At 46.5% G+C, this 14,867-nt stretch overlaps 1 long non-coding RNA gene across 1 annotated transcript; it reads right to left on the reverse strand.

Moving 5' to 3' along the window:
• Positions 1-1,969: 1,969 nt before the first annotated feature.
• LOC137532948 (uncharacterized) lies at positions 1,970-13,366 on the reverse strand. Its single transcript, XR_011024083.1, has 3 exons — positions 13,070-13,366; positions 7,239-7,332; positions 1,970-2,192 (listed from the first exon to the last, which is right to left on the reverse strand). It is a non-coding gene; the product is annotated as an uncharacterized lncRNA (long non-coding RNA).
• Between the last annotated feature and the right edge of the window lie 1,501 nt (positions 13,367-14,867).

Here is a 14,867-nt window from a genome sequence, read left to right on the forward strand (position 1 = left end):
CTTCTGGCTTGAAGCCTAGAAACTGCCCTGACCCCCTTTCTCCCTATCTACCCCCCAGAATCCTCAGTAGCCTTACACTCTCCCTTAAGCCCTGTTCACACTAGGGATTGCAAAACACTGGCTTTTTTTGCGATTATCGTATATTTTTTACTGTACATTTTTGCAATTGCGATTCACGTTTTAAATACATTGCAATTATTATAGCTCTAAAATAAAAAAAAAAATGCTGCATGTAACGCGTTTGCATTTACAGCAAATCTTTGCCAATCGCAAGAGTGAGATCTCTACCATATAGTTTAAATTACACTAGTGATTTCAAAAGCCGATTGGTCCCTTACAGGCTGTTAATAAGCACCTCTCTCTCCCCATCCATCCTCAGTAGCCTTACTCTTTTTTTCTTCAGATCACACTGTAGGAATGTCATGTTTAGTCAATGATGGACAAAGCCAACAGAGGGCCCCTGTGAAGAATAAGGACCGGTTCACATTAGCGTTTTTTCCAGATCGGATCTGGAACGTATACTGTACAAACGGACCGGACGCAAACAGATCCAATGTGAATCTTTTTGGGATCCCCGGATCCCAAAAATGCCGCAGGCGCCAATTTTACGAACCGTTCTGCCTAGCGGAACGGATCCGGAAAAAAATACTGCAGCATTGCGGGGAATGGGAAACGGAACATTTCCTCACACTAGTGAAGAAACCGACCGTTCCAAGGGGGATGGGGGCATGGGTGACGCGATCCTGAGCGACGAACGGGTGCAGCAGCCAGGCGGGTGGGCTAGGCAGGAAAAATACATACCTAATCGTGCGCAGCAGCCGGCGGTAGAGGCTTCTGTCTTCTTCTGGGTCATGTGACTACATGACGACTCATGTGACTAGTCACATGACGCGCTGTGTAATCACAGCGTAAGAAGAGGAACCCTCTACTGCCGGCTGCTCCTGAACCTAGGTATGTATTTTCTGAGTGAAAACAGATCCAATGAATCATTGATCAGATCCGTTTTCACTAATGTGAGCGGCCACGGACTGGGCCATCTGGAACCGGTGATGCGGACACCAGAACCGCTCACCGGATCCGGTCTGGCCCAAAACGCTAATGTGAACCGAGCCTAAATGTAGGGGGCCCTATGTGAGTGGGCATGGTCATAACAGATCATTTGTCGATTTAGATAATATCAATAACATAAAAGTATGTGAACCCAAGTTACAATCACTAAGCACTGTATTAATGTCGCACATATTTTACACCTCTTCATTATATCTTGTACTTGACTAGGCCACAAGCAATTATCACTGCTCCAATGCAGCAGTGTCATAGATCAAAATTTGTAAAAATATAAATGGGCAAAAAAAAACTTTTATTGTTATTATTTAGCACTGTTATCTTCCACAGTCCTTTTACAGAGTAGTCTAATATCCTACAATATTATTATTAATATTATTATTATGTATTTAAATAGCACTGACTTCTGCGTTTTACAGAGTACATAGTCCTGTCACTGACTGTCCTCAGAGGAGCTTACACTCTAACCACTACCATACTCAAGGTCTAATGTCCTGTCATACTAGAATTATGTATTTATATAGCACTGACATCTTCTGCAGCACATTACAGAGTGCATAGTCATGTCATTCACTGTCCTCAGAGAAGCACACAATCTGCCGACATACACAAACCTAGAGGATGATCTGGGCTTGACTGATGGAGCTGAATGGGCCCCACATGACATGGAGCCCCTGTGAGGCTGCACAGAGAGCACAGGAGTATGTCGCTAGCCTGGCGCTTCTTCCAGGGGGGCACAGCAGACCAGGAGGGGGGTGGGGGACTAGAGGCAGCAATAGCAAGGCAGAGAGACATGTCATTGTGCACAGGACATGCCTCTGTGTTCTCTTAATATATATTTTATACACATACATACATACATACATACATACAACACAGTACAGACCAAAAGTTTGGACACACCTTCTCATTCAAAGAGTTTTCTTTATTTTCATGACTATGAACATTGTAGATTCACACTGAAGGCATCCAAACTATGAATTAACACATGTGGAAGTATAGTACATAACCATTAAGTGTGAAACAACTGAAAATATAATATTCTAGGTTCTTCAAAGTAGCCACCTTTTGCTTTGATTACTGTTCTGCACACTCTTGACATTCTCTTGATGAGCTTTAAAGAGACACTGAAGCGGAAAAAAAATATATGATATAGTGAATTGGTTGTGTACTATGAATAATTACTAGAAGATTAGCAGCAAAGAAAATATTCTCATACTTTTATTTTTAGGTATATAGTGTTTTTTCTAACATTGCATCATTCTATAATATGTGAAGTTTACACAACACTCAGCATTCAAAATGAGTCTTTCACAGCAGTCTGTGAAGTAATGACCTCTCCTCTAGAAGAGAAAAAGTAAACAGTGCACTTACAGTTGAGATAATAAAAGTCAGATAACAGCCCTCTCCACGACTAACTTAGTCGGAGAGCTTAATGGCTTGTTTGCATAGAGATAACAACTGGGGTTTCTCAACTCTTCCTGTTCTGGAAACAATTAGACTGATGTATCTGATCTTAATGTTTTATTTATTAGCTGTACTACACATACAAATCATAATATCATAAAAAAAAATTCGCTTCAGTGTCTCTTTAAGAGGTAGTCACCTGAAATGATCTTTCAACAGTCTTGAAGGAGTTCCTAGACATGCTTAGCACTTGTTGGCCCTTTAACTTCACTCTGCGGTCCAGCTCACCCCAAACCATCTCAAATGGGTTCAGGTCTGGTGACTGTGGAGGCCAGGTCCTCTGGCGCAGCACCCCATCACTCTCCTTCCTGGTCAAATAGCCCTTACACAGCCTGGAGGTGTGTTTGGGGTCATTGTCCTGTGGAAAAATAAATGATGGTCCAACTAAACGCAAACCGGATGGAATAGTATGCCGCTGCAAGATGCTGTGGTAGCCATGCTGGTTCAGCATGCCTTCAATTTTGAATAAATCCCCAACAGTGTCACTAGCAAAGCACCCCCATACCATCACGCCTCCTCCATGCTTCACGGTGGTAACCAGGCATGTAGAGACCATCCGTTCACCTTTTCTGCATCGCACAAAGGCATGGTGGTTGGAACCAAAAATCTCAAATTTGGACTCATCAGACCAAAGCACAAATTTCCACTGGTCTAATGTCCATTCCTTGTGTTCTTTAGCCCAAACAAGTATCTTCTGCTTGTTGCCTGTCCTTAGCAGTGCTTTCCTAGCAGATATTCTATCATGAAGGCCTGATTCACAGTCTCCGCTTAACAGTTGTTCTAGACATGTGTCTGCTGCTAGAACTCTGTGTGGCATTAACCTGGTCTCTAATCTGAGCTGCTGTTAACCTGCGATTTCTGAGGCTGGTGACTCGGATTAATTTATCCTCCGCAGCAGAGGTGACTCTTGGTCTTCCTTTCCTGGGGTGGTCCGCATGTGAGCCAGTTTCATTGTAGCAATTGATGGTTTTTGAGACTGCACTTGGAGACACTTTTAAAGTTTTAAAGTAATGATGGCCACTCATTTTTCTTTACTTAGCTGCTTTTTTTCGCGCTATAATATGAATTCTAACAGTCTATTCAGTAGGACTATCAGCTGTGTATCCACCTGACTTCTCCACAATGCAACTGATGGTACCAACCCCATTTATAAGGCAAGAAATCCCACTTTTTTAAACCTGACAGGGCACACCTGTGAAGTGAAAACCATTTCAGGTGACTACCTCTTGAAACTCATCAAGAGAATGCCAAGAGTGTGCAAAGCAGTAATCAAAGCAAAAGGTGGCTACTTTGAAGAACCTAGAATATGACATATTTTCAGTTGTTTCACACTTTTTGGTTATGTACTTTAGTTCCACATGTGTTATTTCATATTTTGGATGCCTTCAGTGTGAATCTACAATGTTCATAGTCATGAAAATAAAGAAAACTCTTTGAATGAGAAGGTGTGTCCAAACTCTTGGGGTGTGTGTGTGTGTGTGTGTGTGTGTGTGTGTGTGTGTGTGTGTGTGTGCGTGCGTGCGTGCGTGCGTGCGTGCGTGCGTGCGTGCGTGCGTGCGTGCGTGCGTTTTAGCGTCTCATGAAACATGACAGGTGCTCAGAAAAGTCAGAGATGCTTCAAAATGGGAAAGTTCACTTTTGGCACCATAGTCTGTGAGCGCTATATAACTTTTACCCAAACCAATAAATATACACTGAATGTTTTTGTTTTTTTATCAAAGACATGTAGCACAATATATTTGGACAAAAATGTATATAGAAATTTTACTTTATTTGAAAAATGTCAGCACAGAACGTTAAAAAAAAATCATTTTTTTGACAAAATTCATGTTTTTTTTGATGAATATAATAAAAACTAAAAATCACAGCAGCAATCAAATAGCACCAAAGGAAAGCTGTATTAGGGACATGAAAAGGAGGTAAAATTCATTTAGATGGTAGGTTGTATTACCGAACCATAAACCGTTAAAGCTGCAGTGGTCTGAATGGAAAAAAAGGGTCTGGTCCTCAAGGGGTTTTATGACTGCAGTCCTTAAGTGGTTAATTACAGTAGCATGCATTATTTTAAAATTATGATGGCCGAAAACTGAAAAATAATACATTTTTCCTATTTTCCTATTAAAACACATTTAGAATAAAATAATTCTTGGCATAATGTCCCACCTAAAGAAAGCTAAATTGGTGGCGAAAAGAACAAGATATAGTTCATTTCATTGTGAAAAGTAATTATAAAGTTATAGACGAATGAATGGACGGAGCGCTGAAAGGTGAAAATTGCTCTGGTGCTCAAGGGGTAAAACCCCTCAGTTGTAAGGTGATTAAGTACCGAGGTCTGCAAGATGCCTTGTTTTGTGTTGTCTTGGTCAGAGCCAGATTTACCATAAGACACTGGAGGCACGTGCCTACAGGTGTCTAATGATGGAAAGGTGGCACACTCCCCTCCATGAGTGCCTCCCTCCTTCCCTATGCAGAGTCCTGATGAGAGTATAAATGAGAGATTACTCACCCTATTCTCTGCATTCCACTGACGAGCTCCGTTTAGTCAGGGCACCTCTATCTACTTAATTCTGAGGTTCCTTTAGCTACCTAATGCTTGGGGGGCATCTCTAGCTACTTAATACTGAGGGTACTTATGGCTACCCAATACAAATGGGCACCTGTAGCTAAGTATGATGGGCAAGGGAAGTAAGGGAGAAGTGACAGGTGGGCCAGCCAGCACACTTGTGGTGTGGTTCGGTGAGGGTTTGAGGTTCATGAGGGAGAAGTCTAAAGTGCCAGGACATCTGTGCCTATAAGGCTTCTCTGAAGTAAATCTGGGCCTAAACTCGGTGTGATAAACTTTGATGTCTGGCTTACCTATGACTACCCTTTTTCTGTACACTTTTAAAAATACTAAATGAATCCCAATTGATCGTCTTTAACCAAGTGAGGTGGTAGGTTCATGTACTATCAACCATATCGGTGGCCAATGTGGTTTGCATAGGCTGAGTGACCACTATTGAGCATGACCTGATGGTGATAAGTAGAAAAGTATGATGGAGTGCTCCCCTCCTGTCTTTATGGTTTTAATTGGGGTTTTAATAGGGGATATCAAGCAGTTTTGTCATTAAAGTGGATCCGAGATGAAAAAGTAACTATAAAAAATAACTTGTCTATATATCTTATCTAAAGTTTAGATAGTTTACACAGCAAATCTAACTGTAAACCGCTTTAAAAGTTTATGATTATTTATTGCTGTGATACAAATGAGGGCAGCCATGTTCTGTTTCTCACATTGTCACAGGCTGAGGGCTGGAGATGCTATCAGCTTGCCTGTGTGTAAATTCAGTCCCTTCTCCTCTTCCCCTCTGCCTCTGAAATCAGTGTGTGTGTGTGTGTGTGTGTGTGTGTGTGTGTGTGTGTGTGTGTGTGTGTGTGTGTTTGGTGAAATAGTGTGTGTGTGTGTGTGTGTGTGTGTGTGTGTGTGTGTGTGTGTGTGTGTGTGTGTGTGTGTGTGTGTGTGGTAAAATAGTGTGTGTGTGTGTGTGTGTGAAAGTGTGTGTGAAATTGGTAAAATAGTGTGTGTATGTGTGTGAAAGTGTGTGTGTGTGTGTGTGTGTGTGTGTGTGTGTGTGTGTGTGTGTGTGTGTGTGTGTGTGTGTGTGTGTGTGTGTGTGTGTGTGTGAGAAAGTGTGTGTGTGTGTGTGTGTGTGTGTGTGTGTGTGTGTGTGTGTGTGTGTGAAAGTGTGTGTGTGTGTGTGTGTGTATGTGTGAAAGTGTGTGTGTGTGTGTATGTGTGAAAGTGTGTGTGTGTGTGTGTGAAAGTGTGTGTGTGTGTGTGTGAAAGTGTGTGTGTGTGTGTGTGTGAAAGTGTGTGTGTGTGTGTGTGTGTGTGAAAGTGTGTGTGTGTGTGTGTGTGTGTGAAAGTGTGTGTGTGTGTGTGTGTGTGTGTGTGTGTGTGTGTGTGTGTGTGTGTGAAAGTGTGTGTGTGTGTGTGTGAAAGTGTGTGTGTGTGTGTGTGTGTGTGTGTGTGTGTGTGTGTGTGTGTGTGTGTGTGTGTGTGTGTGTGAAAGTGTGTGTGTGTGTGTGTGTGAAAGTGTGTGTGTGTGTGTGTGTGTGTGTGTGTGTGTGTGTGTGTGTGTGTGTGTGTGTGTGTGTGTGTGTGTGTGTGTGTGTGTGTGTGTGTGTGTGTGTGTGTGTGTGTGTGTGTGTGTGTGTGTGTGTGTGTGTGTGTGTGTGTGTGTGAAAGTGTGCGAGTGAAAGTGTGCGAGTGAAAGTGTGCGAGTGAAAGTGTGCGAGTGAAAGTGTGCGAGTGAAAGTGTGCGAGTGAAAGTGTGCGAGTGAAAGTGTGTGTGTGTTTTACACTACATCTGAAACCTAGCAGTTCAAGAGACCACCCAAACACGTTAGCAGAATTTCCCTATGAGGTTTTCTGCTGGGTCCCTTAAACAAGTTGCTACTGCTCAGAGGGGAGCGCAGACCTGGACTTCAAGAGGGTGCTGTGCAACGGGGGAGGTCTGGAGGAGGACATGGGAAACCTCTGCAGGATCCATAGACTAGGGAAGTATCTGTGCTTTAGGTCACAATCCCATCAATGCGGCAAATATGGAGGCCAGAGCATTTGCAGCATTATTTACAATATGAATAAAGTGAGTACAGAGGATTTGTTCTGCCAGTAACAATGCTCGCCAAGTGGCAGTGGGCAGAAAGCAGTGCACCATACTTACCAAGCGATCCCTCACCAGGCGTCATGGTCAAGCTGTCGAAGGCCACCACTGGGCTGGGACTGGTCACCACAGGCTCTTCTTTCTTCATCCAGACCTGGGCAAATGATAGGTGGAGGTGAGCTCAAAAAGCAGTTAATGTCCATGCTAAAGCCTGGTACAAACACATGCAATTTTGATTGGCCAATCATTGCACAATTTTACTACTTCCATGTAGTACACGAGCTTACCTGCACAATCTGTTCATGCAATCCACAATCTGTTTACCTTCCTACTACGTGGAGGTAGTAAAATTGGACAGTGATCTGCCAATCAAAATAGCATGTGTGTATGCACCCTAAGTTGCAGTGGATGAGGTGGGGGCTGCAGAAGCTATGTGCCGACTTAGACTGCTGGTGTGTTGGAATGCCCTAGATAGTTGGCTTCTCCTAAATGTCATAACATAACCATACTGCGTCACAGTGAGTAGAACAACTGGTGGGCTCAACCACCTTACAGTTGCTGTGTGCCTCGATCGATCCGGCAGGATCATCTATGGAAACAAAAGAAAATGATCGGCACTGTTGCCCTGTTCTTTTGATAACATATTGTGACAACACGCTGGCTCCATGTTACTCATGCACATTCGCAAAAGAACTTTCAGTTTCTGAAACAGCCGATTATCAGCTGATTTCGGGGACATGAGCATTTGCCCTAAATTTTGTGCTGCCCTGCCTTGAAACCACACCGGAAGCTGTCTAAAGGACTGCACCATTCTCTGTACGGAGTGCAGAATGCTGCGGACGGACTGCACCTTTCTGCGAACGCGTTGCCCCATTCTCTGTACGGACTACACCTTTACTGCAGTGCAACAGCAAGCAATAGATCACTATGTATGGAGAATGCTGCACTCCAAACAAGGAATGATGCAGTGCTTTATGCAGCTTCCAATGTGGTTTGCTGGCAGGGCAGTGCAACATTATAGGGCAAATGTGTGTGTCTCCAAAACCAGCTGATAATCAGCTGTTTCAGACACTGCAAGTTCTATTGCACATGAGTAACATGTTGCTAGCGTGATGACGCAATATGGTTAAGGAGACGCTAACAATCTTCTAGGATATACCAAGGAGGTAAGCTGAAGGGCAACGGGCTTGGACATTGGGGCCAGTGTGCTGACACAGGGACATACGTACAGCACCAGCAGCATTGAAGAGGGCAGCAGCAGCGACATACTGAGGGGCAGACCAGTGTTTAATACCTTGCTTTGTCTAACAAGATGGCTGCAGCAGCTTTGCTCTAATGATAATCGAAGCTGCCGGAAAGGGGGCGGTAATGCCTAGAGATGGGGGTGGAGCTGCCTACTAGGCAGCAATAGGAAGGGGAGAAGAAGCCACATTGTGAGGGGCGGGCCAGAGTACTCTAAACAGTTGGGCCCTGTGTATATCACATTAAAGTAGAGGGAGGGAAAAAGTAACTAAAGATGGCCACTAACGGTCCAATTTCTAGTGAAAAATCGTTTGAGCGATCAGAAAATTCTGATCGGAAGAAAAATCGTTCACTACACCATCAATGAACCAATCTTTACTTCTTATCACAACCAACAAGAAAAGCCAAAGTTTGATTTGACAAAAATCCAATTGTTTTATAATCGTTTGTGCCCATCAACAGAAATTATTTACAACCAATCCCATCAGAATTTCTGATCACTCGAACGATTTTGCGCTACAAATTGGACAGTTAGTGGCCACCTTTAGGGTGCATACACATATCCATAAAATGATTGGCCAATCACAAGCCACTTTTACCACCTCCATGTAATATGAGGGCAAACAGACTGACACAGATTATGCGAGTAAACTCAGAGTCACATACCACATAGCCATAGTCCCCAACCGTCCCGTTTTCGTCGGGACTGACTCGATTTGGGAGGGCTCTCTCGCTATGACCCCCCAGTGTCCCGGCTGGCTGGGGGGTCAGATGCAGGGGCGGACAACCTATTTGTGCAGGAAGGGAGGCTGCCAGTGAAAGGGAGCTGGTGGCAAAGTGCCGGAGAAGGGGGGGGGGGGGGGGAGTCTCCCCCCCCCTTCCCTCACCTTGGGGCTCCCTTTCAGATTAATGTGTTTCTCCGCAGCGGCTGACAGCGGGCGGGGAGGACTTACCGGTTACCGCTGTCCTTCCAGCCGGCAGAGGGAGCTGTGATCTGTGCGCCGCTAGTCTGGTCTACTCACATTAATCCGGAAGGGAGAGCCAGGAAAGGGAGCCCAAGGTGAGGGAAGGGGGGGGGAGACTTCCCCCCCCCCTTCTCCGCCACTTTGCCACCAGCTCCCTTTCACTGGCTGCCTCCCTTCCTGGGTGCACCTATACACCTGGCTACATATACTGGGGGCACCTTTACACCTGGCTACATATACTGGGGACACCTATACACCTGGCTACATATACTGGGCACATATACACCTGGCTACATATACTGGGCATATATATGTTACGGCCAGAACCCGAAGTGTGGCCACTTCTAGTTCTGGCCGGCCAATGTGCAAAGTGGCCGCAGCGCAGCGGCCAATGTTAGAAATGGAATGTTACGCCGTCTCGCTGCGGTCAAATTGATGACAAGTTGCTTAATTTAATGAAATATAGCCGGCGGCAATGTAATAGATGAAGCCGCTGGCTTTCGCACTGCCTCCTCCTCTCCCCGATCGCCCCCCCCCCCCCCCCTCCCTGCCTCCCATACAATAAGTAGCAGCCGCCGGGGACACGCGTGTCCCGAGAGTCGTTCGTCACGGCAGGGGAACCCTGCCGTTCCTGCAGAGCGGGTGCTGGCAGAAGCAATGTCTGCAGCCTCCCCGCTCTGCTGCGACGAACGACTCTCCGGCTGCATGTCCCCGGCTGCTAATTATTGTATGGGAGGCGGGGGGAGGAGAGAGGCAGTGCGAAAGCCGGCGGCTTCATCTATTACATTGCCGCCGGCTATATTTCATTAAATTATGCAAGTTGTCATCAATTTGGCCGCAGCGAGACGGCGTAACATTCCATTTCTAGCATTGGCCGCTGCGCTGCGGCCACTTCGCACATTGGCCGGCCATAACCCGAAGTGGCCAGCCAGAACTAGAAGTGGCCACACTACGCGTTCTGGCCGTAACATATACACCTGGCTACATATACTGGGCATATATACACCTGGCTACATATACTGGGGACACCTATACACCTGGCTACATATACTGGGGACACCTATACACCTGGCTACATATACTGGGCACATATACACCTGGCTACATAAACTGGGGACATATACCTCTGGCTACATATACTGGGCATATATAGGTGTCCCCAGTATATGTAGGCAGGTGTATACCTGGCTACATATACTGGGGACACCTATACACATGGCTACAAATACTGGGGACACCTATACACCTGGCTACATATACTGGGTACACCTATACAGCTGGCTACATATACTGGGGACACCTATACACCTGGCTACATATACTGGGCACATATACACCTGGCTACATATACTGGGCATATATACACCCGGCTACATATACTGGGCATATATACACCCGGCTACATATACTGGGGACACCTATACACCTGGCTACATATACTGGGGACACCTATACACCTGGCTACATATACTGGGGACACCTATACACCTGGCTACATATACTGGGGACACCTACACCCCTGGCTACATATACTGGGGACACCTATACACCTGGCTACATATACTGGGGACATATACCTCTGGCTACATATACTGGGCATATATAGGTGTCCCCAGTATATGTAGCCAGGTGTATACCTGGCTACATATACTGGGGACACCTATACACCTGGCTACATATACTGGGGACTAGTGTTGGGCGAACACCTGGATGTTCGGGTTCGGGCCGAACAGGCCGAACATGGGCCAGATGTTCGGCATGTTCGGCCCGAACGCCGAACTCAATGGAAGTCAATGGGACCCCCGAACATGGGGGCCCTATGGGGTCGCAGGCATAAGGGGGGAGCATGCCCCGGTCGCGGGGGGGTCAGAAATTCCCCCCACCCCCTCCGCTAGCGCTCCCCCCTCTGCCCGCTTCCCCATAAAAAAAGTTATAGTACCTGGTGCCTGGTGGCTGGCAGTGGAGTGAGGAGGAGGAGGAGGAGTCCGAGTAGCAGAGTGGCGTTGAGGCCGGGCAGCGGGCGGTTCAGCGCTAGTACCCTTGTGGTACTTCCGCCCTTTCTCTGACCTCACGTCCTCTGCATACGAGGGTACGCATCACGCGTACCCTCGTATGCGTCATCACGCAGAGGACGTGAGGTCAGAGAAAGGGCGGAAGTACCACAAGGTACTAGCGCTGAACCGCCCGAACCGCCCGCTGCCCGGCCTCAACGCCACTCTGCTACTCGGACTCCTCCTCCTCCTCCTCACTCCACTGCCAGCCACCAGGCACCAGGTACTATAACTTTTTTTATGGGGAAGCGGGCAGAGGGGGGAGCGCTAGCGGAGGGGGTGGGGGGAATTTCCGACCCCCCCCGCGACCGGGGCATGCTCCCCCCTTATGCCTGCGACCCCATAGGGGGGCAGTATTCAGCCGAACAGGGCCCTGTTCGGCCGAACAGGGGCCCTGTTCGGCCATGTTCGGCCATGCATTCAACAGTTCGGGCGAACCCCGAACAGTTTGGCCGAACACCACCAGGTGTTCGGCCGAACTCGAACATCACCCGAACAGGGTGATGTTCTGCAGAACCCGAACAGTGGCGAACACTGTTCGCCCAACACTACTGGGGACACCTATACACCTGGCTACATATACTGGGGACACCTATACACCTGGCTACATATACTGGGGACACCTATACACCTGGCTACATATACTGGGTACACCTATACAGCTGGCTACATATACTGGGGACACCTATACAGCTGGCTACATATACTGGGGACACCTATACAGCTGGCTACATATACTGGGGACACCTATACAGCTGGCTACATATACTGGGGAGACCTATACAGCTGGCTACATATACTGGGGAGACCTATACAGCTGGCTACATATACTGGGGAGACCTATACAGCTGGCTACATATACTGGGGAGACCTATACAGCTGGCTACATATACTGGGGACACCTATACACCTAACTACATATACTGGGGACACCTATACACCTGGCTACATATACTGGGGAGACCTATACAGCTGGCTACATATACTGGGGAGACCTATACAGCTGGCTACATATACTGGGGACACCTATACACCTAACTACATATACTGGGGACACCTATACACCTGGCTACATATACTGGGGACACATACACCTGGCTGCATAAACTGGGGACACCTATACACCTGGCTACATATACTGGGGACACCTATACACCTGGCTACATATACTGGGGACACCTATACACCTGGCTACATATACTGGGGAGACCTATACACCTGGCTATACTGGGGAGACCTATACACCTGGCTGCATATACTCAGGAAATACTTTAAATTGATATATTACTAATTTTAAAATGTTAATATGAAGAAAAATGAACCAGGATAGAAAGGACCAGTGTGGTTTGAATTATAAAACCACATATTTTTCTTAGGAAATCTTTATGGTATGCGTGACTAGGGGTGTGAAGGGGCGTGATCAGGGGTGTGGCAGGGGCGTGGCTTAAGTGTCCCTCTTTCTCATCTCAAAATGCTGGGAGGTATGCACATAGCAGTGGTAAAATTGGCCAATCTAAATTGTAGTGTGGATAGGCATGTGCATACCACTGAGTACATAGCTGCATGATGCACGTACAGCAGTATATACAGCACAGCACATTCCCTCACCTTCCTGTTGTACATATTTCCTCACCTCCATCCACTAGCATGGCATAGCAATAGCAGATGGGCAGTAGTCACATGTCACTGCAGGTGCGATCCTCAGCGGTTCTCGTGATGCCCACCTGCACTCGTGTCACAATAACTGCCATGACGTCACAATAGCTGCCATGACGTCATACTGGCACGCGTTCTCCTCGCAGACAGAGCACCGCCGGCAGCAGAGGAGACAGACGTGCGACTTCTCTCTCCGTATCCCCGATAACCAGGAGCTCTCAGACCCGACATACACCGGTCCAGGAACAAGCAGTCATAGAGAGAGCGGCTGCCCAGTGCCCTGACAGTAGAGACGGCTACATCCTGGAGCTCCCCCTAGCGGCCGGTAGTAGAAATTAAACTGTGATTGTAGTATGGATGCCATAGAACCAGATTTCTGAGAACAGAAATGAGTTGAAGGCGTTTTGACGCTCATCCTGGGCCATAGCTCCCAACTGTTCCTCTTTCAGAGGGACGGACTCCTCTTTGGGAGCCCTGTCCCTCTTTCCTCCTCATTTGTCCCTCTTTCAGGACTTCTTTGTCCCTTTTTCTATGTAAAGATGTACATTTCGCTACTGAAAAATGTGTTTGATTGACATTCCCATCCTTTAGATTGATGTATTTCTTAATTTCAATGTTAGTATGAAGGAAAATGAACCAGGGTAGAAAGGACCAGTGTGATTTGAATTTTAAAACAACATATTTTTCTTATGAAATCTTTATGGTGTGCATGACTAGGGGTGTGACGGGGCATGATCTGGGGTGTGGCAGGGGCGTGGCCTAAGTGTCCCTCTTTCTCATCTCAGAAAGTTGGGAGGTATGCTGGGCTGATATTACTTATAAACAAAAAGATGTAAATTCCTTTTGGTAGCAATAATACGTGATCAGGGTCTTTTCCAGGGCCAGACTTTGTCCTGAACAGCCAGACATTCCCCTCCAGCAGCTGCAAAACCCCGCCTCCAAATCGAAAAGCATTCCCGCTCCCCCCATTTGGCTGTGATAAGCCCCGCCCCAAGGGCCGTTAAGCTCCACCTTCACCGTCCTTTGCATATGTGAAGCAGGCTGCGAACCTGGAGCAGTGAGGTTATAGGGAACCGTGAGGCAGGGAACACACTTGACTTTCAGATTTCCGCGCGCGTTTTTCTACATACTTTTTCTGCACACCAAGTGTGTTTCTATGCAGGAAAACGCATGCGTTTTTTACAGCAGCTGATGTAATTCATAGAAAAAACTGCCAAAATGTGCTGAGTCATGATGCAGAATGTCAGTTTTTTTTCTGCACGCGAACAACACAGTAAGTGTGTACTAGCACATTGATTAACATGAGTTCTCAGTTTTTCTGTGCAGAAAACGCGCACGAAAACAGTCAAGTGTGTTCCCTGCCTAAAGAGGAACTGAAAGGAGAAGAGTATGGATGCTGCCATAATTATTTCCTTTTAAACAATACACATTGCCTGGCAGCCCTGCTGATCTATTTGGCTGCTGAAGTGTCTGAATCACACCAGAATCAAGCGTGCAGCTAATCTTGTCAGAACTGACAATAATGTCAGAAACACTAGATCTGCTGCATGCTTTTTCAGGGTCTATGGCTAAAAGTATTAGAGGCAGAGGATCAGCGAGAAGCCAGGCAAAGTGTATTATTAAAAAACGGAAATGAATATGTCAGCCACGATATCCCTCTTGCTTCAGTTGCCCTTTAACACAAATGAAAGGGGAACTGAAGTAAGAGGTATATGGAGGCTGCCAAATGTATTTCCTTTTATTCAATATCAGTTGCCTGTCAGCCCAGCTGATCC

The sequence above is a fragment of the Hyperolius riggenbachi genome, chromosome 9 (genome assembly GCF_040937935.1).
Source record: "Hyperolius riggenbachi isolate aHypRig1 chromosome 9, aHypRig1.pri, whole genome shotgun sequence".
Lineage (NCBI taxonomy): Eukaryota > Metazoa > Chordata > Amphibia > Anura > Hyperoliidae > Hyperolius > Hyperolius riggenbachi.